Source organism: Bufo bufo, chromosome 6 (assembly GCF_905171765.1).
Source record: "Bufo bufo chromosome 6, aBufBuf1.1, whole genome shotgun sequence".
NCBI lineage: Eukaryota > Metazoa > Chordata > Amphibia > Anura > Bufonidae > Bufo > Bufo bufo.
The window spans coordinates 247194523-247217874 of NC_053394.1; positions in this window are offsets into that span (position 1 = coordinate 247194523).

The window sequence follows — 23352 nt, forward strand, 5'->3', positions numbered from 1 at the left end:
TTAGAAATTTTAATTTATTTAAAATTTTTGTCATATATTGGCCCTTTACATTTCTATTTATCCACAGTTTTTCTTGATCCTGGCCCTTTTATTCCCATAAGGTATGTACTTCTTACAATAACAGTTTATAATGCTTTTAAAAATATCCTATTTCGTAGCTGTATTGTCCCAGTTAGTGAGACTTTTACCCAATACCCTCTCTAAGCTAGTCAAATTTTGCCTTATGGAAGTTGTGTTTTTGTGCCTCCCTGGAAAAAAAACACTTTTGAATGTCAATAGACAAGTTTATTATATATGGTCACTATTTCCCAGGTGTCCCCCAACCTGCATGTCTGTTGTTCTGTGAAGTCTATTGGTTAATACTCTCATTTCATTCTCCTGAATAATAATTGGGCACTCCTCGAAATATAGAAGGAACTGTTACTACTATTACTACAACTAATGGGTGGCTGGTACTGCTCCTACGGTTTGCACTCATAAAGCTATCCACATTCAAATTTTCTGATGATGAGGCATGGGTATTTTTTTACCACCCTTTCATTTACCAAACATTTTATTATAAGGCCTATAAATAAAAAGTCATCGGTTTGGTACAAATGCTACTAAATCAAATGACGAAGACTGTGGCCGAGCACACCTGCGCTTGTGTTGGCGGCATGGGTATTGCCAAGAACATAGCAAAAGTCCAATATGAAAAGAGTGTAGACCCAGCTTCCAAAAAATGTAAAAAACTGCCTTTTTTGTACCATAAGTATAAAATCCAAAAGAGACACCAAGTCTATGCGTTTCAGGTAAGACAAAGACCCTTAATCATGACAAAGTAGTGCATAAAATTATAGGTGCCTTTATTTACATACTCACCAATCACATAAAAGTGGAACGGGAGCAAAGAACACCTGTAGACTAATGAGATATGTAGATCTAAGTACACACTTGAAATCCAACAAAAACTAAAGAAAATACATAAAAGGACTAATAGTGATTCCTGATGAAGGAGTTTGCACCTACGGTCTCCTCCTCGTACAGGCATAGATACTCGCTTCACCCCCTGTACTTGGAAGTGATTAGTACTGCCCTGATGAACTACCGCAATATGAAGACTAGCTGCAGACACATTTCCATCTTTATAATGCGGTATGTCTGAAAAATGCTTCCTAATACGGACTTTTAGTTCATTACTTGTGGATCCAACGTATTGTAACTTGCAAAGTGAACAGGTGATGCAGTAGACGACAAAGTTGGTTCTACAATTATTGTATTGTTTAATCTAAAAATTACGGCCATTTACCGTCAACTGCACCATCCGCTCAACACGTATGTATTGACAGCATGTTCAGACCCGATGACCGCATTTGAAACTACCTGGATAGCGTAACCAAGTGGGCTGAGCTATAACATGGGATGAAACATCCGAAGTCGATTCGCATAAAACTTCATTCTAATACTGTACGGAGTTATACGAATTGACTTTGGATGTTTCATCCGAAGTCGATTTACTCATCCCTAGCCTCTTCACTTGAACAGTTCCGTCTGGCACGTATGAATTCATCTGTAGGGATATTATTTCTAACATGAAGGGGATGACAAGAAGAAGCTAATAAAGTAGTTTACTGTGATGCTTTTTCTATATGTTGCAGTAGATATTATAGCTCTTACTGGTTCACCCGCCAAGCTAATATCTAAGAATGAGGCAAGGATTGTCATTGGGATATGAATCAAAGAGTGGCACAGCCACCACATCACCAGACCAAATAAACATAAATTGTTTGGAGGGAATACGGTGGCTCTCCTGTGTGGGAAATATGCAAGGTGCACGTGTCTAAGCTGACTCACCCAGTCAGAAAAGGCAGGCGTATAGGAACATAGGAAAACAGGCACTCTCTATGAGGTCACCAGCAGATATCAACAAAGGACAAGGGATAGTGTGTATATGATAAAAACTATATTTATTTGGGTAGTAATAAAAACGTTATCAATATAGGTCACTCCCAATGTACAGGGAGAGGAGTGGGTGGTGTAAAATAGATAAATAGATAAATGAATAAAGAAAAATAATGTGAAAATGTGATGATAAAACACCCTGTATTGGGCTATAAGTCCAGAATCATGGTATGTAGAACTTTAAATATTAGACAAATATAGTCAATAGTCTGAGATGGATTCAGTTGATTAAAATAAGTAATAAGTTAGTACAAAGATCTAAATTGTGACAGGTTTAAAAGGATATATCAGCAGCATTCCAGATCCGATGTATGTGTATACACAGCTATGCGAAAGTTATTTTCAGCAAACCAGTGCGTGGTGGCGTCCCACCTAAAATTGGCTATCTGGTCGCTGTTACCTTTCTGGAGGATCGTTGGTTCTTCTATGTGGGTGTGTCTGCTCAGGATCCTCTGTGTGCTGTGGATGCTTAGTGCGGTTATGGATAGACGGGGCCGGCAGCGCAGTTGCAGATGGATGCGATGACCGCGAAGGGCTGCTGTTTGTGGATCGGTCTGTTGATGCAAATGTTGCTGTCTTTTCCTCTGGTCAGAGGGCTGCTGACTGTGTCTGGCGTTCTTGCCACGTGCGGCAGTTTAGCGCGCGCTTTTTTCTGGCGCTTTAAGTCCCGATGTTGTCAATGGATAGAGGCAGCCTGATGGTGCAGGGGAGTTTGGAAGCGCTTCCCAGGGCTTGGATAACCATACGCATTTCGAAGGATTGCAACCTTCTTCATCAGTGGTAGCCCGTGCAACAGCCTACCAGGGTTTAAATGTCCTCATCAGGTTGCATCAAAAAACCCGGGATGGATTGAAAAGTGCGGGAAAAAGGGCGAGGAAAAGGGCGGGAAAAAAAGGGTAAAAAAAAATATAATAACTTTATTGTCTAGAAGTTGTCAAAAAAAAATAAAAAATACATATGTTGAGATCACATAATTGACTCCGACTCTTCACCCTCAGACCCAAACTCCCCTCAGGAGACATAAATGCCACTTATGGGGTCTACAATCCATAACCCCAACAGCACCTTTAAGAAACAACGACAATTTAGATATATAGCCAAGAAGATCTACTAAAAACTATTAAAAACTATTAAAAACCATTAAAAACAGGAGAAGAGACCACTAAAAACAGTAGAAGAGACTATTAAAAACTGTGGAATAAACTGTTGAAAACACACACATACAGTCAAATCTCACCCCCCACCTCTTTACCTCAAATACTCAGAGGTAACTATGCACACCCCCATGAACAGAAATGCATACCCCCATGAACAGAAATACATATATTCCTGCTCCGCTCCTCACCAATCACTGGGGCACACATGCCAAATCACTGACACAAAATATCACCATCACTTACACACACAAAATACAACATGATTCAAAGACACACAAGCATGAACCATCAATTATATCTACCCTCTATTTATATAGTTTTTTCATTGACATCTGTAGTCATTTATTTATCTCTATCAACTCTACAAAGCTATGACATGTCAACTGTATACAATATATCGCAAGAATACCCACCCGCTGCAGAGATAGAGATACACATTATGCAGCTAATGTGATCACACATACACAACAACTTCTAGACAATAAAGTTTTTTGGTTTTTTTTTCGTCCTTTTTCCCGCCCTTTTTTCCCGCCCTTTTCAATCCATCCCGTTTTTTTTATGCAACTTGATGAGGACATTTAAACCCTGGCAGGCTGTTGCACGGGCTACCACTGATGAAGAAGGCTGCAATCCTTCGAAACGCGTATGGTTATCCAAGCCCTGGGAAGCGCTTCCAAACTCCCCTGCACCATCAGGCTGCCTCCATCCATTGACAACACCGGGAATTAAAGCGCCCAAATAAAGTGCGCGCTAAACTGCCGCACGTGGCAAGAACGCTAGACACAGTCAGCAGCCCTCTGACCAGAGGAAAAGACAGCAACATTCGCATCAACAGATCGATCCACAAACAGCAGCCCTTCGCGATCATCGCATCCATCTGCAACCGCGCTGCCGGCCCCGTCTATCCATAACCGCACTAAGCATCCACAGCACACAGAGGGTCCTGCGCGGAGACACCCACATAGAAGAACCGACGATCCTCCAGAAAGGTAACAGTGACCAGATAGCCAATTTTAGGTGGGACGCCACCACGCACTGGTTTGCTGAAAATAACTTTCGCATAGCTGTGTATACACATACATCGGATCTGGAATGCTGCTGATATATCCTTTTAAACCTGTCACAATTTAGATCTTTGTACTAACTTTTTACTTATTTTAATCAACTGAATCCATCTCAGACTATTGACTATATTTGTCTAATATTTAAAGTTCTACATACCATGATTCTGGACTTATAGCCCAGTACAGGGTGTTTTATCATCACATTTTCACATTATTTTTCTTTATTCATTTATCTATTTAGCTAGTTTACACCACCCACTCCTCTCCCTGTACATTGGGAGTGACCTATATTGATAACGTTTTTATTACTACCCAAATAAATATAGTTTTTATCATATACACACTATCCCTTGTCCTTTGTTGATATCTGCTGGTGACCTCATATAGAGTGCCTGTCTTCCTATGTTCCAAATAAACATAAAGTAGTCGATGTAATAGCCATACCACACTATCGACTCTCGGAACACATTGGTAGAAGAAAACAGAAACATTTGCTCCCACCATGCCATGTATATATTGGCTAAAGAGGGCGAAAATTTAAAGGGGTATTCCCATCTTTACTTTTCATACTTACCTTCGTTGAGCGTGACGTTCACTTCCTGGATTCGGCTGGGTTTGATTGACGTCTTCTCCCGGCCGGGCCACGCAGGCGCAGAAGACTGAAGATTTTCCGCCGGCTGGGCTGCCCAATGCACTGAATGCGCACGCCGCTGCGCATGCGCCATGGTGACTTATTCCTGGCCTGTATAGTACAGAGCCGGCATGCGTGTTTGCGGCTCTGTACTATACTGGCTAGGAAGAAGTCATCATGGTACATGCACGGCGGCGTGCGCGCTCAGGACATTGCACGGCCCAGAGAAAATCTTCAGTCTTCTGCACAAGCGCGGCCCGGCGGGATTCGACAGGAGAGGTGGCCGTAACCATTGGAGACGAAAGACAAAGATCAGGTAAGAGGGGACTTATTTTCTCAAAAAGGGTGACAATTGGGTAATTAAATGTATTTACAAAAATGATCACTGTCAAATCATTAACAGATTTAACAGTGATCATTGTGATGGGAATACCCCTTTAACCCCCATAGAAACGCCAGTGAGCTGCAAGAAAAACTGACCTTTCAACATAAAAAAACGATGCTTCAAAAGAAACCAAATGGTCTGGAATATAAAGGCCTCAAATTCAAAAGAGAAATCTGCAAACCTTGACAAAAGCCATTTCAGAGCAATAATGCCTAAGGCTACTTTCACACATGCAGCAGTGTGATCCGGCAAGCAGTTCCGTCGTCGGAACTGCCCGCCGGATCCGCCGATCTGGATGTGACTGAAAGCATTTGTGAGACGCATCCGGATGCGGATCCGTCTCACAAATGCATTGCAAGAACGGATCCGTCTCTCTGCTTGTCTGCGCATATGCAGACCGGAAGGACGGATCCGGCTTTCCGGTATTAATACATTCCTATAAGAAAAAATGACGGATCCGGCATTCCGGCAAGTCTTCAGTTTTTTCCACCTGAGATAAATCCCTAGCATGCTACTGTTTTATCTTTTGCCTGATCAGTCAAAATGACTGAACTGAAGACATCCTGATGCATCCTGAACGGATTACTCTCCATTCAGAATTCATGGGGATATGACTGATCAGTTCTTTTCCGGTATAGAGCCCCTGTGAGGGAACTCTATGCCAGAAAAGAAAAATGCTAGTGTGAAAGTACCCTAAATCATGCGAAATTATAGTATACAATGATGTCACATCTGCTGTAATCTACCAAAAATCTGCTGTCCATGAGAAATTATTTAGAGCATAAAGAAAAGCCTTTGTATCTTGTAAGTAACCAGGGATATTTTTTATCAGCGGTTGTAATAGGCTATCCACCCATTCAGATAGTTTCTCTGAAAAGGAGCCTATACTAGCAACTATTGGTCTCATAGCTGGGGGGAAACCTGATTTATGCATCTTTGGTAGAGAATGATAGTGGGCACAGAAGTTATACTGAATGCCCACCATGGTGCCATTGAGCATTAGTTTAAGGGTTAATTTATTTATGTCTTTACTATTTTCCCGCCTTTTGTATTTTAATATACAATTCCCTTTACATTTTCTGAGGTAATTCTAAGTGAGGATTCTGATTGGTACTTGGTTGCTCACCTGTTGCTGAGGTACCTGTTTTCTGCCTCTTCCTGATTGGTTGTGGTTATTCTTGGGCGGGAAAATTGAATATTTAAAGAGGATCGCAGCAGGTCCGCAGCCTGTCCGCCGCGGAGCTTGGATGAAGAGGACGTCGTAGCCTGGAGGCAGAGGTCGTCGTCTGAAGCCCTGGTATATTGCCGGCGTAGCTGCAAAAGAGCTATTTGCTTCGTCGGCATCTCCAGGCGGAAGCGAGCGGCGGAGGGGCAGTAGCCGAATATAGCTGTAAAGAAGCGGAGAAGTAGCGGCGGACTGAAGAATATTAAAGAAAGCGGAGTCAAGTAGCAGTGTGGCGTTTGAAGGAGCGAAGCAGCGCCGAGGCAAGAGGTTCAAGTAGCCGAAGATTCTGAAGTAGAGTCCGCTTACAGTCCAGCTAGAAAGAAAGCCAGAACTTACCGTTCCTGATGGAAGAGCTCCTGCAGAGACTGATTCATCGCGCCGAGTCAAGAGGAGGGGAGGCGTGGCTTCAGCGATGTTTGGAGGACGGCTGCTCGGCTGAGGAAGAAGATGCGCGTTCACGTGACGTCGCGCGGCGTGATGACGTCAAGGAAGAAGCGACGGCGTCTGTGATGTCATCAAGAAGCGCGTCCCAGTGCGCTGAATCGCGTTCTTCAAAACGGATCAAGCGGCCGAAGAGGGCTTATTCGCCACCAGAAGCAAGTTCCAGGAAAGGTAGCAGTGTGCGCTCCTCCTCCAGATGTGCGGTATCGCAACCTGGGGTTTTGAGTAGAGCGCAACTGCCGGCCTCCAGCGCCCCCAGCATGGACCAAGGACCGGAGACTGGTGAGGAGATATGTGGGCAGAGCTTTGCTTTGCCCACCAACATAGGAAATAATGATAGTAAATTGTTAATTAGCTTAGCTAAATTGTTTTCGGAATGGGCTGCAGCTAGTGCGCCTGTTACAGTAGATCAGCCTGCGTCAGTGTGGAAGGATATTTCAGCTGATGCAGGTGCTGATATTGTGATCAGTAATAAGTCAGCTAATAGTTTAGTTTTAGATAATGGAGCTGGCATAAGTGAGATCTGTTTAAAGGAAGCGTTGACATGTGACGGCTCTCCTTTGGGGTTTCATTTATCTCAGTCGGTTAAGGAGAAAATTTGGAGGAGGGAGTACATTGATATTTTATCGTTGCTCCCTTCTGCAAAGGATTCATTTAAAATTGAGAAGAAATCATTTGAGAAGGAGGAAGATAGGAAGAGGGTTGCGCCAAGATCTTTTAATAATTGGCTACAGGCCTTTTTCATCTATTCTTCAGTATTTTGCGCAAAGCATCCTAATAGTAGTGTTGGTCTGTTTCAGCATATGGACTCCATTTTAGAGGCTTACCGCAATTTTGGGGGCTTCGCATGGTTTACATATGATGAAACTTTTCGTCAGAAATTAGCGGTACATAGTAACATGAGTTGGGGATCTAAGGACGTGGGTCTTTGGCTTAGTTTAATGTTGCCGCAAAAAAGTGGTTTTCAGGTTAGGTCTAATTCAATGGTGTCTGGTGCTGTTGCGAAAAAAGGTGTTTGTTTCGCATATAATGAGTCAGCGTGCAGATGGCTGAACAATTGTAGATACAGGCACGAGTGTTCATTTTGCTCGGGCGCACATCCTGTTTTTCGGTGTTTTAAGAAATCTAACCAAACCGCTGTACAAAATCAATCAAACAGAGATTTTTCAAAAAGCGCAGACACCAGTGAAATGGGAAAAAATGCTTCCATGGCTAGATTTGTTTCCAGACCGTCTGAAGGCGGAGCTAATTCATAGAGGTTTTGTTAATGGTTTTTATGTACCTAAATTTACTGGGAAAGGTTGTTTAATAAATGATAATTTGCCATCAGTTAGGAAGCATTTAGATATTGTTGAGGATAAGATTGTGAAAGAGTTGAGAGAAGGTAGGATAGCTGGCCCTTTTAATTCCCCCCCTTTTTCTGATTTTAGGGTTTCTCCTTTGGGAATTGTACCAAAGAAAAATCCTAATGAGTTTAGATTGATCCACCATTTATCATATCCAGCTAAAGAGTCTTTGAATGATTCTTTGGACAAGGATATAGCGTCGGTAGCTTATACTTCTTTTGATGATGCTGTTTCTCTTATACGTACAGTTGGGGAAGGGTGTTTTATGGCAAAGGCAGACATTAAGGCCGCTTTTCGTCTTTTGCCAGTAGATCCAATAGGTTTTAATTCATTAGATTTTCATTTTAACGGTCAATTTTTCTTTGATAAATGTTTACCAATGGGGTTTTCTTGGTCTTGTTTTTACTTTGAGTCATTTTCTTCCTTTTTGAACTGGGTTGTTATTAAAGAGTTGGGTTCTATGAACGTTATACATTATTTAGATGATTTTTTATTTGTTGGTAATTTTAGTGATTGTTCTCGTTTATGTGAAGGATTTTCACAAATTTGTCAGTATTTTGGTATTCCATTAGCACAAGAGAAATCAGTAGGGCCTGGTCAGGTGATCGAGTTTTTAGGTATTATAATTGATTCCGTTAATATGGAAGTCAGGTTGCCTATGGAGAAAATTGAGAAAGCGAGATTGTTAATTAAGAAAATCGTTTCAGTAAAGAAAGCTCAGCTGAAAGAAGTGCAGAGCTTATTAGGTGTACTGGCTTTCGCGTCAAGAGTCATTCCAGTAGGTCGTGTCTTTTCCCGGAGGTTATATATGGCGACGAAAGGGTTAAAATCTCCATATGCTCATGTTAGGATAACCAGAGTTCTTAAAGACGATTTAGCAGTGTGGGATGAATTTCTAGTTCATTTTAATGGTCGTTGTGCTTGGCAGGAAGAATTCCGGGAGGCAGGCTCATTAGGTTTATTTACGGATGCCTCAGGTTCATGGGGGTACGGTGCATTTTTGAATGGCCAGTGGTCTGCTGAACCATGGCCGGATTGGTGGGTTGAGTTAGGTTTGAATAAAAATTTAGTGTTGTTAGAATTGTTCCCTGTAGTGGTTTCATTGGTAATTTGGGGTAATGTGTTTAGGAATAAGAGAGTTTTAATTTTTACTGATAATAAGGGTGTGCTATTTGCAATTAATTGCTTGTCTTCTCATTCAGAAGTAGTTGTTAGATTGTTACGTTATTTGGTTTATTGTTGTTTAGAGCTTAATGTTTGGTTGAAAGCTAAATATATTCCTAGTAAAGATAATAAAATAGCTGATTCACTTTCCCGCGCACAGTGGGAAAGATTCTTTTATCTAGTACCACAGGCAGAGAAAACTGGAATTCCGTGCCCAAAGCGAGTTTGGAATCTTATCCGGACGTAATCAACAGTTTTATTAAGAAGTCTGTAGCTCCGCGTACATGGGAAGTATACTCATTAGCGTGGAAGAGATGGTGTCAGTTTTGTATAGTTTTTAATCTTTCATGTTTTAATTGTGATTTGGATGTATTTTTTCAGTTTCTTTGTTCTTTGTTAGATAAAGGTTTCAGTTATTCAGTTTTACATTCATCAGTTGCAGGTGTGTCGTTCTTTTATAAAGTAGCTGGTTATCAGTCGTTTTCAAATCAATTCATAGTGAGACAATTTTTGAAAGGTGTTAGAAGGTCATTTATAAAAGCTGATGTTAGACGACCAATCACTTTTGAGTTACTCGGGTCTTTAGTGTCAGTATTAGAAGGGTGTACATATTCAATTTTTGAAGCGATTTTATTTAAAACTGCTTTTGTGGTGATATTTTTTGGGGCACTGCGAATAGGAGAGTTAGTAGCAGCCAATAGAAGGTCTGTGTCGCCACTAGAGGTTAGCGATGTTAAATTATTTGTTAATTCAGTTGAATTTTTTATTAAAAAATCAAAAATGGATCAGCTGGCGAGAGGCACATGGATTAAGTTAGCTATGTTGAACGAATCACGGCTGTGCCCAGTTAAAACAGTGGGTGATTTTCTCAGAGTTAGACCTCAGAACAAAGGGTCATTTTTAATTCATGAGGATGGGTCAGTTTTAACAATTTATCAATTTAATGCGGTATTAAAGAAATGTTTGGAATTACTGAATCTAGGTAAAGAGAAGTATTCGTCTCATTCTTTCCGAATTGGCGCAGCAACAGTTGCTGCCGGCCTGGGATTAAATGAAGCGATAATTAAGAGAATTGGTCGATGGGAATCTAACAGATTTAAGTTGTATGTTAGGCCTAATCTGGTTCTTTAATGATTTTGATCTTTTTCAGGTCCAAAGGAGATGGTTATTTGGATTCTGGGCCATTCTTTTGTGTTCTGGGCAGAAAGAAGGGCTGCGGAGCGTAATTATTTGAAGAATAATTGTTTTGGTTCTTGTTTTATTTCCATTTTTTGGTTGGGTTTCAGGGGTTTAAAATGGTACCAAATCATTCCGATATTGAGGGGTGAGTTGGTTTCATTACCACATCCAGATGTTTTAATAATTCATGCTGGTGGTAATGATTTAGGCAAAATTAAGACCTTGGATTTATTAGATCATATGAAATCAGATATGTTAAGTATTAAATCTATGTTGCCTGATGTAACAGTGATATTTTCTGAAATTATACCAAGACTGATTTGGAGAGGGGAGCAGTTTGGTTTTATGGAAAAAATAAGGAAGAGGATTAATAGAAACTTGGAAAAATTTCTTCCTAAACTGAATGGATGGTCTTTAAGACATACTGAACTAGAAGGTTTTGTTACAGGCCTTTATCGGAATGATTTGGTTCATTTGTCTGATATAGGAAATGATATTTTTAATTCAGGTTTGCAGGACATGATAGAGAAGGCCGTGGTTTTTAGGGGGGGACATGTGGGATAATTCCCTCATGTCTGGTGGGTTAGTCACCCAGCTTTGCTGGGGGGATAATTTGTGGACTTATGAATTTTTAAAATGAGTATTTATTTATTTATTGGTTATTTATTTATTTAATTAATTATTATGGTTATGGTATTATATTGATGTAACCCTTAATAAAAGACCACGGCCAATTTCTACCACAATTTTGGTTTGTGTTTATTTTATTAGTATAAGATTTATTTATTAATTATTATATATATATATATGAGTATTGCTCATATGGCACCATGATAGTGGGCACAGAAGTTATACTGAATGCCCACCATGGTGCCATTGAGCATTAGTTTAAGGGTTAATTTATTTATGTCTTTACTATTTTCCCGCCTTTTGTATTTTAATATACAATTCCCTTTACATTTTCTGAGGTAATTCTAAGTGAGGATTCTGATTGGTACTTGGTTGCTCACCTGTTGCTGAGGTACCTGTTTTCTGCCTCTTCCTGATTGGTTGTGGTTATTCTTGGGCGGGAAAATTGAATATTTAAAGAGGATCGCAGCAGGTCCGCAGCCTGTCCGCCGCGGAGCTTGGATGAAGAGGACGTCGTCCCGCCCGCCCTCCCTGTTATTAAGAAGAAGAAGTCGTGGTCTGATATTGAAGGGGGGTTAGTCACCCAGCTTTGCTGGGGGGATAATTTGTGGACTTATGAATTTTTAAAATGAGTATTTATTTATTTATTGGTTATTTATTTATTTAATTAATTATTATGGTTATGGTATTATATTGATGTAACCCTTAATAAAAGACCACGGCCAATTTCTACCACAATTTTGGTTTGTGTTTATTTTATTAGTATAAGATTTATTTATTAATTATTATATATATATATATATGAGTATTGCTCATATGGCACCATGAAAAATGTCCACATTTTATTGAAAGCAATCCAGTGCCTCAGATCACGACTGTATCGGAGAAAAATCACATTTTTGTGTTTTAAAAGAACCGGAAAAGTCGCTATGATATGCACTGGAAGCCAAAGAATGAAACTATTGTAGCTCTGAAATGCAAATCAGATTATTAAACACAATAAAGACTGGCCAATACACTTTGAAAGAGTGGCACAATGACAGATTCTGTAAATGGCAGCAGTATGATGAGGCCACCGAATGGCAAGGTGACATAGTTTGGAGGTGGCGGCAGCATCCGGAGACCACAAAGTGGCAAGGTGACATAGTGTGGAGATGGCAGCAGAATGAGGAGACCACAGAGTGGCAAGGTGACATAGCTTGGAGGTGGCGGCAGCATCAGGAGGCCAGAGAGTGGCAAGGTGACATAGTGTGGATATGGCAAAGGCAGGATACCACAGAGTGGCAAGGTGACCTAGTGTGGAGATGGCAGCAGCACGAGGAGACCACAGAGTGGCAAGGTGACATAATGTAGAGATGGCAGTAGCAGAAGCAGCAGCATCAGGAGACCACAGAGTGACAAGGGGACATAGTGTGGATATCGCAGCAGCATGAGGAGGCCGCAGTGGCAAGGTGACATAGTTTGGAGATAGCAGCAGCAGCTGCATCAGGAGACCACAAAGTGATCCGGTAACAGAGTGGGGCGGTAGGTGGCAATACCAGTACCTGCTGACGAAGGTGGGTGCAAGAAGGAGCACTTGGCATCAGATGTGTGGCATCAGGCGGGTTGCAGCATCAGAATAGTAGCTGAGGCAGGTAGCCAGAAGAAACCGGTCTCTTTTTCCAAATTGTTGGTGTGGCACCATGGATGATCTAGTCTGATGCATCAGGCATTGGTGTGTGGAAATCCTGTATGATCTACGCCTGATTCATCTTGATGCAGTGATCCTCTATTTGCTATATGTGGAGACTTTAAACTGTTATATCAAATGTATTGTGGTATCATGCTGTAACAGGCTGGCAGTGTCATTTACCTTTATTCGTCCCTAGGTGGTTCTGGCACCACTTATAAATAAAGCGGGGGGGGGGGGGGGGGGTCAAGTCAGTGTGTGTGTTGAGGATGAGAATGAAGAGAGGAGGAAGTTAAGGAGGAAGTTGTTTTTCCACCAAAATAATTCAAAAAAGATTTTACCACATATTACTGCAGCGCTGAACGTTGAATAAAATTAGTTTTTCCACCGAAATGAGTCACAAAAGATTTTACTGCATATAAGTGCAGCGCTTAACGCTGAATACAATTTGTTTTTCTACCAAAATAAGTCACAAAAGATTTCACAGCATATACAGTAAGTGCAGCGCTAAACGCTGAATACAATTTTTTTTCCACCGAAATAAGTCACAAAAGATTTTAACGCATATAAGTGCAGAGCTGAACGCTGAATAAAGATTCTTTTTCCACCAAAATAATTAAATAAAGATTTTACCACATATAACGGAGCACAGAGATGGAAAGGGTCTTTGGATTCCCCCCGCACTATACGGACGTCTCAGAAATGAACCGCTGCTCCCGACAGCAGCTCCTGGGAAGGTCATGGAGAGTCCCGGTCATCCGGCATCTATTCGCTCCGCTGAAGGATTATTATTATTATATAAGTGTGTAGAAGACACACAGGGCCCCCACACTTCAGATTTATCATGGAGATTTAACCGCATATAACCTCAGCGCTGACCGCTGAATAAATTTTGATTTTCAACCAAAATACTTCAATAAAGATTTTACCACATATAACCGCCGCACTGACTGACTGCTACCGCCGCTACTCCGTGAACCCCTGCTACTTCCCGAGTATGTAGGCTTCTGCAAAGCAGGTGCTCTACCCCGGGCACGTTTGGCTCCCAACCTCTCACTGCTGCCACCCTGCTGAATCCCAGCCATGCTTTCAACACATATAACCACCAACGTGAACTGAGAATGTATTTTTCTGATTGTACTGAAATAGGCCACTAAACGCTTTCAACACATCTAACCACCGCCGACGTGAACTGAGAATGTATATTTCTGTTTGCACTGAAATAGGCCACTAAACGCTTTCAACACATATAACCGCCACCGCCGTGAACTGAGAAAGCATTTTTATGTTTGTACTGAAATAGGCCACTAAACGCTTTCAAAACATATAACCGCTAGAGTTGAGCGAACACCTGGATGTTCGGGTTCGAGAAGTTCGTTCGAACTTCCCAGGAATGTTCGGGTTCGGGATCCGAACTCGACCCGAACTTCGCCCCGAACCCGAACCTCATTGAAGTCAATGGGGACCCGAACTTTTCGGCACTAAAAAGGCTGTAAAACAGCCCAGGAAAGGGCTAGAGGGCTGCAAAAGGTAGGTAAATCCCCTGCAAACAAATGTGGATAGGGAAATGAATTAAAATAAAAATAAAATAAATAAAGATTAACCAATATCAATTGGAGAGAGGTCCCATAGAAGAGAATCAGGCTTCATGTCATAGCAGAGAATCAGGCTTCATGTCACCCAACACTGGAATAGGCCACTGTCAGATATTTTTAGGCCCCGGCACCCAGACAGAGGAGAGAGGTCCCATAGCAGAGATTCAGGCTTCATGTCATAGCAGAGAATCAGGCTTCATGTCACCCAACACTGAAACAGGCCACTGTCAGATATTTTTAGGCCCCGGCACCCAGACAGAGGAGAGAGTTCCCATAGCAGAGAATCAGGCTTCATGTCATAGCAGGGAATCAGGCTTCATGTCACCCACCACTGGAACAGGCCACTGTCAGATATTTTTAGGCCCCGGCACCCAGACAGAGGAGAGAGGTCCCATAACAGAGATTCAGGCTTCATGTCAGCAGAGAATCAGTCTTCATGTCATAGCAGAGAATCATGCTTCATGTCACCCAACACTGGAACAGGCCACTGTCAGATATGTTTAGGCCCCGGCACCCAGACAGAGGAGAGAGGTCCCATAGCAGAGAATCAGGCTTCATGTCATAGCAGAGAATCAGGCTTCATGTCACCCAACACTGGAACAGGCCATTGTCAGATATTTTTAGGCCCCGGCACCCAGACAGAGGAGAGAGGTCCCATAGCAGAGATTCAGGCTTCATGTCATAGCAGAGAATCATGCTTCATGTCACCCAACACTGGAACAGGCCACTGTCAGATATGTTTAGGCCCCGGCACCCAGACAGAGGAGAGAGGTCCCATAGCAGAGATTCAGGCTTCATGTCATAGCAGAGAATCATGCTTCATGTCACCCAACACTGGAACAGGCCACTGTCAGATATGTTTAGGCCCCGGCACCCAGACAGAGGATATAATGGTAAAATGAAAATAAAAATAGGATTGAATGAGGAAGTGCCCTGGAGTACAATAATATATGGTTAAGGGGAGGTAGTTATAAATGTCTAATCTGCACAAGGGATGGACAGGTCCTGTAGGATCCATGCCTGGTTCATTTTTATGAACGTCAGCTTTTCCACATTGGCTGTAAACAGGCGGCTGCGTTTGTCTGTAATGACGCCCCCTGCCGTGCTGAATACACGTTCAGACAAAACGCTGGCCGCCGGGCAGGCCAGCACCTCCAAGGCATAAAAGGCTAGCTCTGGCCACGTGGACAATTTGGAGACCCAGAAGTTGAATGGGGCCGAACCATCAGTCAGTACGTGGAGGGGTGTGCACACGTACTGTTCCACCATGTTAGTGAAATGTTGCCTACTGCTAACACGTTCCATATTAGGTGGTGGTGCAATTAGCTGTGGCGTGTTGACAAAACTTTTCCACATCTCTGCCATGCTAACCCTGCCCTCAGAGGAGCTGGCCGTGACACAGCTGCGTTGGCAACCTCTTGCTCCTCCTCTGCCTTCGCCTTGGGCTTCCACTTGTTCCCCTGTGACATTTGGGAATGCTCTCAGTAGCGCGTCTACCAACGTGCGCTTGTACTCGCGCATCTTCCTATCACGCTCCAGTGCAGGAAATAAGGTGGGCACATTGTCTTTGTACCGGGGATCCAGCAGGGTGGCAACCCAGTAGTCCGCACACGTTAAAATGTGGGCAACTCTGCTGTCGTTGCGCAGGCACTGCAGCATGTAGTCGCTCATGTGTGCAAGGCTGCCCAGAGGTAAGGACAAGCTGTCCTCTGTGGGAGGCGTATCGTCATTGTCCTGTGCTTCACCCCAGCCAAGCACCAGTGATGGGCCCGAGCTGCGTTGGGTGCCACCCCGCTGTGAACATGCTTCATCCTCATCCTCCTCCACCTCCTCCTCATCCTCGTCCTCCTCCTCCTCCAGTAGTGGGCCCTGTCTTGCCACATTTGTACCTGGCCTCTGCTGTTGCAAAAAACCTCCTTCTGAGTCACTTCTAAGAGACTGGCCTGAAAGTGCTAAAAATGACCCCTCTTCCTCCTCCTGAGCCACCTCCTCTTCCATCATCGCCCTAAGTGTTTTCTCAAGGAGACATAGAAGTGGTATTGTAACGCTGATAACGGCGTCATCGCCACTGGCCATGTTGGTGGAGTTCTCGAAACAGTGCAACAGGGCACACAGGTCTCGCATGGAGGCCCAGTCATTGGTGGTGAAGTGGTGCTGTTCCGCAGTGCGACTGACCCGTGCGTGCCGCAGCTGAAACTCCACTATGGCCTGCTGCTGCTCGCACAGTCTGTCCAGCATGTGCAAGGTGGAGTTCCACCTGGTGGGCACGTCGCATATGAGGCGGTGAGCGGGAAGGCCGAAGTTACGCTGTAGCGCAGACAGGCAAGCAGCGGCAGGATGCGAACGCCGGAAGCGCGCACAGACGGACCGCACTTTATGCAGCAGCTCTGACATGTCGGGGTAATTGTGAATGAACTTCTGCACCACCAAATTCAGCACATGCGCCAGGCAAGGGATGTGCGTCCAACCGGCTAGTCCCAGAGCTGCGACGAGATTTCGCCCATTATCGCACACCACCAGGCCGGGCTTGAGGCTCACCGGCAGCAACCACTCGTCGGTCTGTTGTTCAATACCCCGCCACAACTCCTGCGCGGTGTGGGGCCTGTCCCCCAAACATATGAGTTTCAGAATGGCCTGCTGACGTTTACCCCGGGCTGTGCTGAAGTTGGTGGTGAAGGTGTGTGGCTGACTGGATGAGCAGGTGGAAGAAGAGGAGGAGGAAGCTGAGTAGGAGGAGGAGGCAACAGGAGGCAAAGAATGTTGCCCTGCGATCCTTGGCGGCAGAAGGACGTGCGCCAAACTGCTCTCCGTCTGGGGCCAAGCCGCCACTACATTTACCCAGTGTGCAGTTAGGGAGATATAGCGTCCCTGGCCGTGCTTACTGGTCTACGTATCTGTGGTTAGGTGGACCTTGCCACAGATGGCGTTCCGCAGAGCACACTTGATTTTATCGGATACTTGGTTGTGCAAGGAAGGCACGGCTCTCTTGGAGAAGTAGTGGCGGCTGGGAACAACATACTTTGGGACAGCAAGCGACATGAGCTGTTTGAAGCTGTCTGTGTCCACCAGCCTGAATAACAGCATTTCATAGGCTAGTAGTTTAGAAATGCTGGCATTCAGGGCCAGGGATCGAGGGTGGCTAGGTGGGAATTTACGCTTTCTCTCAAATGTTTGTGAGATGGAGAGCTGAACGCTGCCGTGTGACATGGTTGAGATGCTTGGTGACGGAGGTGGTGGTGTTGGTGTTACATCCTCTGTTTGCTGGGCGGCAGGTGCCAACGTTCCTCCAGAGGCGGAGGAAGAGGCCGAGGCAGCAGCAGAGGGGTAGCAGGGGGAGCCTGAGTGAGTTCCTTGTTTTTAATGCGTTTACTCCACTCCAGTTCATGCTTTGCATGCAGATGCCTGGTCATGCAGGTTGTGCTAAGGTTCAGAACGTTAATGCCTCGCTTCAGGCTCTGATGGCACAGCGTGCAAACCACTCGGGTCTTGTCGTCAGCACATTGTTTGAAGAACTGCCACGCCAGGGAACTCTTGGAAACTGCCTTTGGGGTGCTCGGTCCCAGATGACGGTGGCCAGTAGCAGGCGGACTCTCTTGGCGGCGGGTGTTCTGCTTTTGCCCACTGCTCCCTCTTTTGCAACGCTGTTGGCTCGGTCTCACCACTGTCTCTTCCTCCGAACTCTGAAATTCAGTGGCACGACCTTCATTCCTTGTGGGGTCTAGGACCTCATCGTCCCCTGCATCGTCTTCCACCCAGTCTTCCTCCCTGACCTCCTGTTCAGTCTGCACACTGCAGAAAGGCACAGCAGTTGGCACCTGTCTTTCATCATCAGAGATGTGCTGAGGTGGTATTCCAATGTCCTCATCATCAGGAAACATAAGTGGTTGTGCGTCAGTGCATTCTATGTCTTCCACCGCTGGGGAAGGGCGAGGTGGATGCCCTTGGGAAACCCTGCCAGCAGAGTCTTCAAACAGCATAAGAGACTGCTGCATAAGTTGAGGCTCAGACAGTTTCCCTGATATGCATGGGGGTGATGTGACAGACTGATGGGCTTGGTTTTCAGGCGCCATCTGTGCACTTTTTGCAGAAGACTGGGTGGGAGATAATGTGAACGTGCTGGATTCACTGTCGGCCACCCAATTGACTAATGCCTGTACCTGCTCAGGCCTTACCATCCTTAGAACGGCATTGGGCCCTACCAAATATTGCTGTAAATTCTGGCGTCTACTGGGACCTGAGGTAGTTGGTACACTAGGACGTGTGGCTGTGGCAGAACGGCCACGTCCTCTCCCAGCACCAGAGGGTCCACTAACACCACCACGACCATGTCCGCGTCCCTTACTAGATGTTTTCCTCATTGTTACCGTTCACCACAATAAGAAAAATATTATTTGGCCCAATGTATTTAGGCCTTTTTTTACAGGCACCTAACACTATCTAGCTATCTACTTAGGTACCGTATTACACTAATACAGGCACAGCAGTAATGACAGATTTAGCTGAATATAAATTGTAGGCCTAGTATTTAGGCAGTGGATGACAGGTATACGTTTACGGACAGAATTAGACTTGGAGATGCACGGTAGCGTTTGAAGTTATTGAGAATGACCCTATCAGCACCTTCAATGTAATATACCCTTTTATAGATAGATTTAAACTTGGCCTGATACAGCAGAAAACAATTATTTAGGGAATTGCTAAGTTGGGAATTGTATTTCAACCCAGAACAAAATATATCCTTTGCCAGACAGCAGACAGTATTACAATTGGCTAGCCACAGCTGAAGGGTACTGCTATTTTGGCAATTGTATTTTACCCCTCAATAAAATAGCAAGCACAGCCAAGCCCCTGATGTAGGATATAGCAAAAAAACAACAACACACTATTGATGGTTAAATGGACTTGGTGGCAGCTTGTGCTGGCGCACCACAAGACACAAAATGGCCGCCGATCACCCCAGAAAAAAGTGACTGAAAAACGCTCTGGGCAGCCTTAAAACAGTGAGCAATTGAATAGCAGAGGTTGTATGATACACAGCTGTACATCGATCACTTCAGTAAGTAAATCCCTGCCTAATCTTGCCCTAACAGCAGCAGCTGCATCCTATCCCTACACTGATCAGAGCAGAGTGACGTGCGGCGCTATGTGACTCCAGCTTAAATAGAGGCTGGGTCACATGCTGCACTGGCCAATCACAGCCATGCCAATAGTAGGCATGGCTGTGATGTCCTCTTGGGGCAAGTAGTATGACGCTTGTTGATTGGCTGCTTTGCAGCCTTTCAAAAAGCGCCAAGAAAGCGCCGAACACTGAACCCGAACCCGGACTTTTACGAAAATGTTTGGGTTCGCGTCCGTGTCACGAACACCCCAAAATTTGGTACGAACCCGAACTATACAGTTCGGGTTCGCTCATCCCTAGTCAGGACAATAACCCACAAAAAACAGATCCTGTCTGTGGAGCATCTGCCTTCACTCGGTCAGCATTTGGTCATAAAATTTTCTTTTTCTTCCCTATCTTCCTTGAGCCATAACTTTTTTATTTTTCCGTTCACATAGATGTATGAGGGCATATTTTTTGCGGGAGAAGTTGTACTTTAATATGGCATACAATCTAGTGGTAAGCGGGCAAAAAAATTCTAAATGGGGTGGCATTTAAAAAAAAAAGCTATTTTGTTCCTACGACATTCCCTTTGTGGCAAAACCGACATGTGCCCTTCATTCTCTGGGTCAGTACGATTACAATGATACCACATATGTATAATTTTTTTTCTGTCTAAATAGTGTAAAAATAAATTAAAACTTTTAAAAATGTAAATTTACTTTTTTACATCACCATATTCTGACCCCCATAACTTTTATATAGTTATATCTACTGAGCTGTGTGGGGGCTCATTTTTTGCGAGATGAACTATAGTTTTTATTTATACCATTTTGGAGTGTGTGTGACTTTTTTATCACATTTTATTACATTTTTGGGGGTAAAAGAAGTGATGAAAAATGGTTCTGGTAGCAAAAGGGATTAGGATGTGGGGGATGGGCTATGTCAGGCTTTAGCACAGTGGACACAGGCAGGAGGAGCGATATGTATGCGGGCTCCTGCCCTGCACTTGTTCAGCTGTGCTCGCATACATATCACACACTGTGTCCACTGTCCTGTGCCCACTCTGATAAAGCCTGACATAGCCAGACCCTAACGGTTTCAGTAGAAAATGTATACATTTCTTTATTGGCAAATGGGGGTAAGGCAGGGGAGGAGCCAGGACAGGAGGTGGTATGGGTCTAGGGTTGGTAGTGGGTTGGGGGGCCCAATTCAGATTCTTGCTATGGGGTCCAGTGATTTCTATGTACGCCCCTGACCATGGATGATCTAGTCTGATGCATCAGGAATTGCTGGGTGGATATCCTGGCTGATCCACGCCTGATTCATCTTGACAAAGGTCAGTCTCTCCACATTTTGGGTGGACAGGCGAGTTCTTCTTGGGGAAACTATGGGCCCTGCCGCACTAAATACCTGCTCTGATTCCACAATACTGGCCGGGCAGGTCAGTTTTTCCAGGGCAAACTCGTCCAGTTGCTGGCACAAATCCAGTTTGGCTGCCCAGTATGACACCACCTTCTCGTTCAGGTTCTGCTCTATGTCTAGCTGCTGGTGAGTAGTTTCTTCACTATGAGGGTGAAGAAAGCTGTTCATTAGTGACTGTAGACTCAGGCTGCTGCTGATGGAGCTGGTACTGCTCCTGCCACCCCACCCCTCCCCAGCAGCCATTGCAGAGGAACGTTGAGCGCAGAGAGACCCCCCGTCAAGTGAGCATGCAGCGGGCCATTTGCACAAGTGACTCGGAGGGACTCCATGCCTCCATATCCACTGCATACTGCCATGGTGTGTCTGGGTCCTCTGCCTCATCTTCCTCATCGCCCTGTAGCTCCTCTGGCTGCTCATGCTCCTCCTCTCCTGTCACCTGTGTAGAAAAAACACCCATTTCACTACACATTTCTTGTGCTCCAATGTCCTCCTCCTCTAGTTCAGCCCCCACAGGGCTCATGTAACCGTGAGATCTAGCTGCCAAGTCTCCAGTCCCCTGGTCCTCTGACCAGCCAGATTTACTAGTATCTTAACGTGGCCTCCTCAAAGGGCCTGAGCAAATGGGAGGTGTCACGCATGAGCTGCCACTGGCTGACATCGAAGTTACACAGGGGAGTACTCCTGTCCGCTCTCATCAAGAAATCGTTTATGGCCTTTCTCTGTTCGTACAGTCGGTCCAACATATGAGGGGTGGAATTCCAACGGGTGGAAACGTCGCATATCAGCCTATGTTGGAGGATGCCGTTATGCCGCTCAAGTAGGGTGTGCTTTGCGGTGTACGAGTGGCTAAAGTGCATGTGCAGGGCCTGGCACTTCTCTGTCTGACATACTGTTAGATCCAATAAATAAATAAAAAGGAAATTAAAACACCCCAAAAAACTCAGTAATTTTCTCACTTCAGCACACAATAGCTAATAAGCCCTTTTTTTACCACTAATACACGCCAAAAAGGGCTGTAATATTCTCACTTCACCACAAAACGGCAAATACTTTTTTGCAATATACGCAAAAAAGGGCTTTCGAACATATACAGTGGATATAAAAAGTCTACACACCCCTGTTAAAATGTCAGGTTTCTGTTATGTAAAAAAATTAGACAAAGATAAATCATTTCAGAACTTTCTCCACCTTTAATGTGACCTATAAATAACCACAAATAAAAATACAGCCACAAAATGGGATATCTTTAAAAGCATCCTAAAAGCTCATTGTGAGAGGTACATACCGTATGGGAATAAAAGGTTAAGGAACAAAAAGAAACCAATGTGGATAAACAGAACTGTAAAGAAAGCAATAAATGACAAAAAGAAAGCATATAAATCACTAAAACAGGAGGGTAGCACGGAAGCACTGAAAAACTATAAGGAAAAAAATAGAACATGTAAAAAACAAATAAAAGCGGCCCGCTAATACACATCACAAAAGGCTTTACAACAGATAACTGCACCACTGAGCGGCATTTATATTTTTTTCTTTTTACGCTAATACACGTCACAAAAGACTTTAGAACAGATAACTGCGCCACTGAGCAGCAAATATTTTTTTTCTTTTTATGCTAATACACTCCACAAAAGGCTTTACAACAGATAACTGCGCCGCTGAGCGGCAAACATTTTTTCTTTTTACGGTAATACACGCCACACAAGGCTCTACAACAGATAACTGCATTTTTCTTTTTCCACTAATACACGTCATAAAATGCTTTAGAACAGATAACTGCACCCCTGAGCGGCATATTTTTTCTTTTTATGCTAAAACAAAAGGACTTCACAACTACACCACTGACCGGCAAATATATTTTACTTTTGCCACTAATACATGACAAAAAGGGCTGTCATTTTCGCACTTCACCACACAACGGCTAATAAGCCTTGTTTTTCCCACTAATACAAGCCAAAAAATGCTTTAGAACATATACAGTGGAGGAAATAATTATTTGACCCCTCACAGATTTTGTAAGTTTGTCCAATGACAAAGAAATGAAAAGTCTCAGAACAGTATCATTTCAATGGTAGGTTTATTGTAACAGTGGCAGATAGCACATCAAAAGGAAAATCGAAAAAATAACTTTAAATAAAAGATAGCAACTGATTTGCATTTCATTGAGTGAAATAAGTATTTGAACCCCTGCCAACCATTAAGAGTTCTGGCTCCCACAGAGTGGTTAGACACTTCTACTCAATTAGTCACCCTCATTAAGGACACCTGTCTTAACTAGTCACCTGTATAAAAGACACCTGTCCACAGAATCAATCAATCAAGCAGACTCCAAACTCTCCAACATGGGAAAGACCAAAGAGCTGTCCAAGGATGTCAGAGACAAAATTGTAGACCTGCACAAG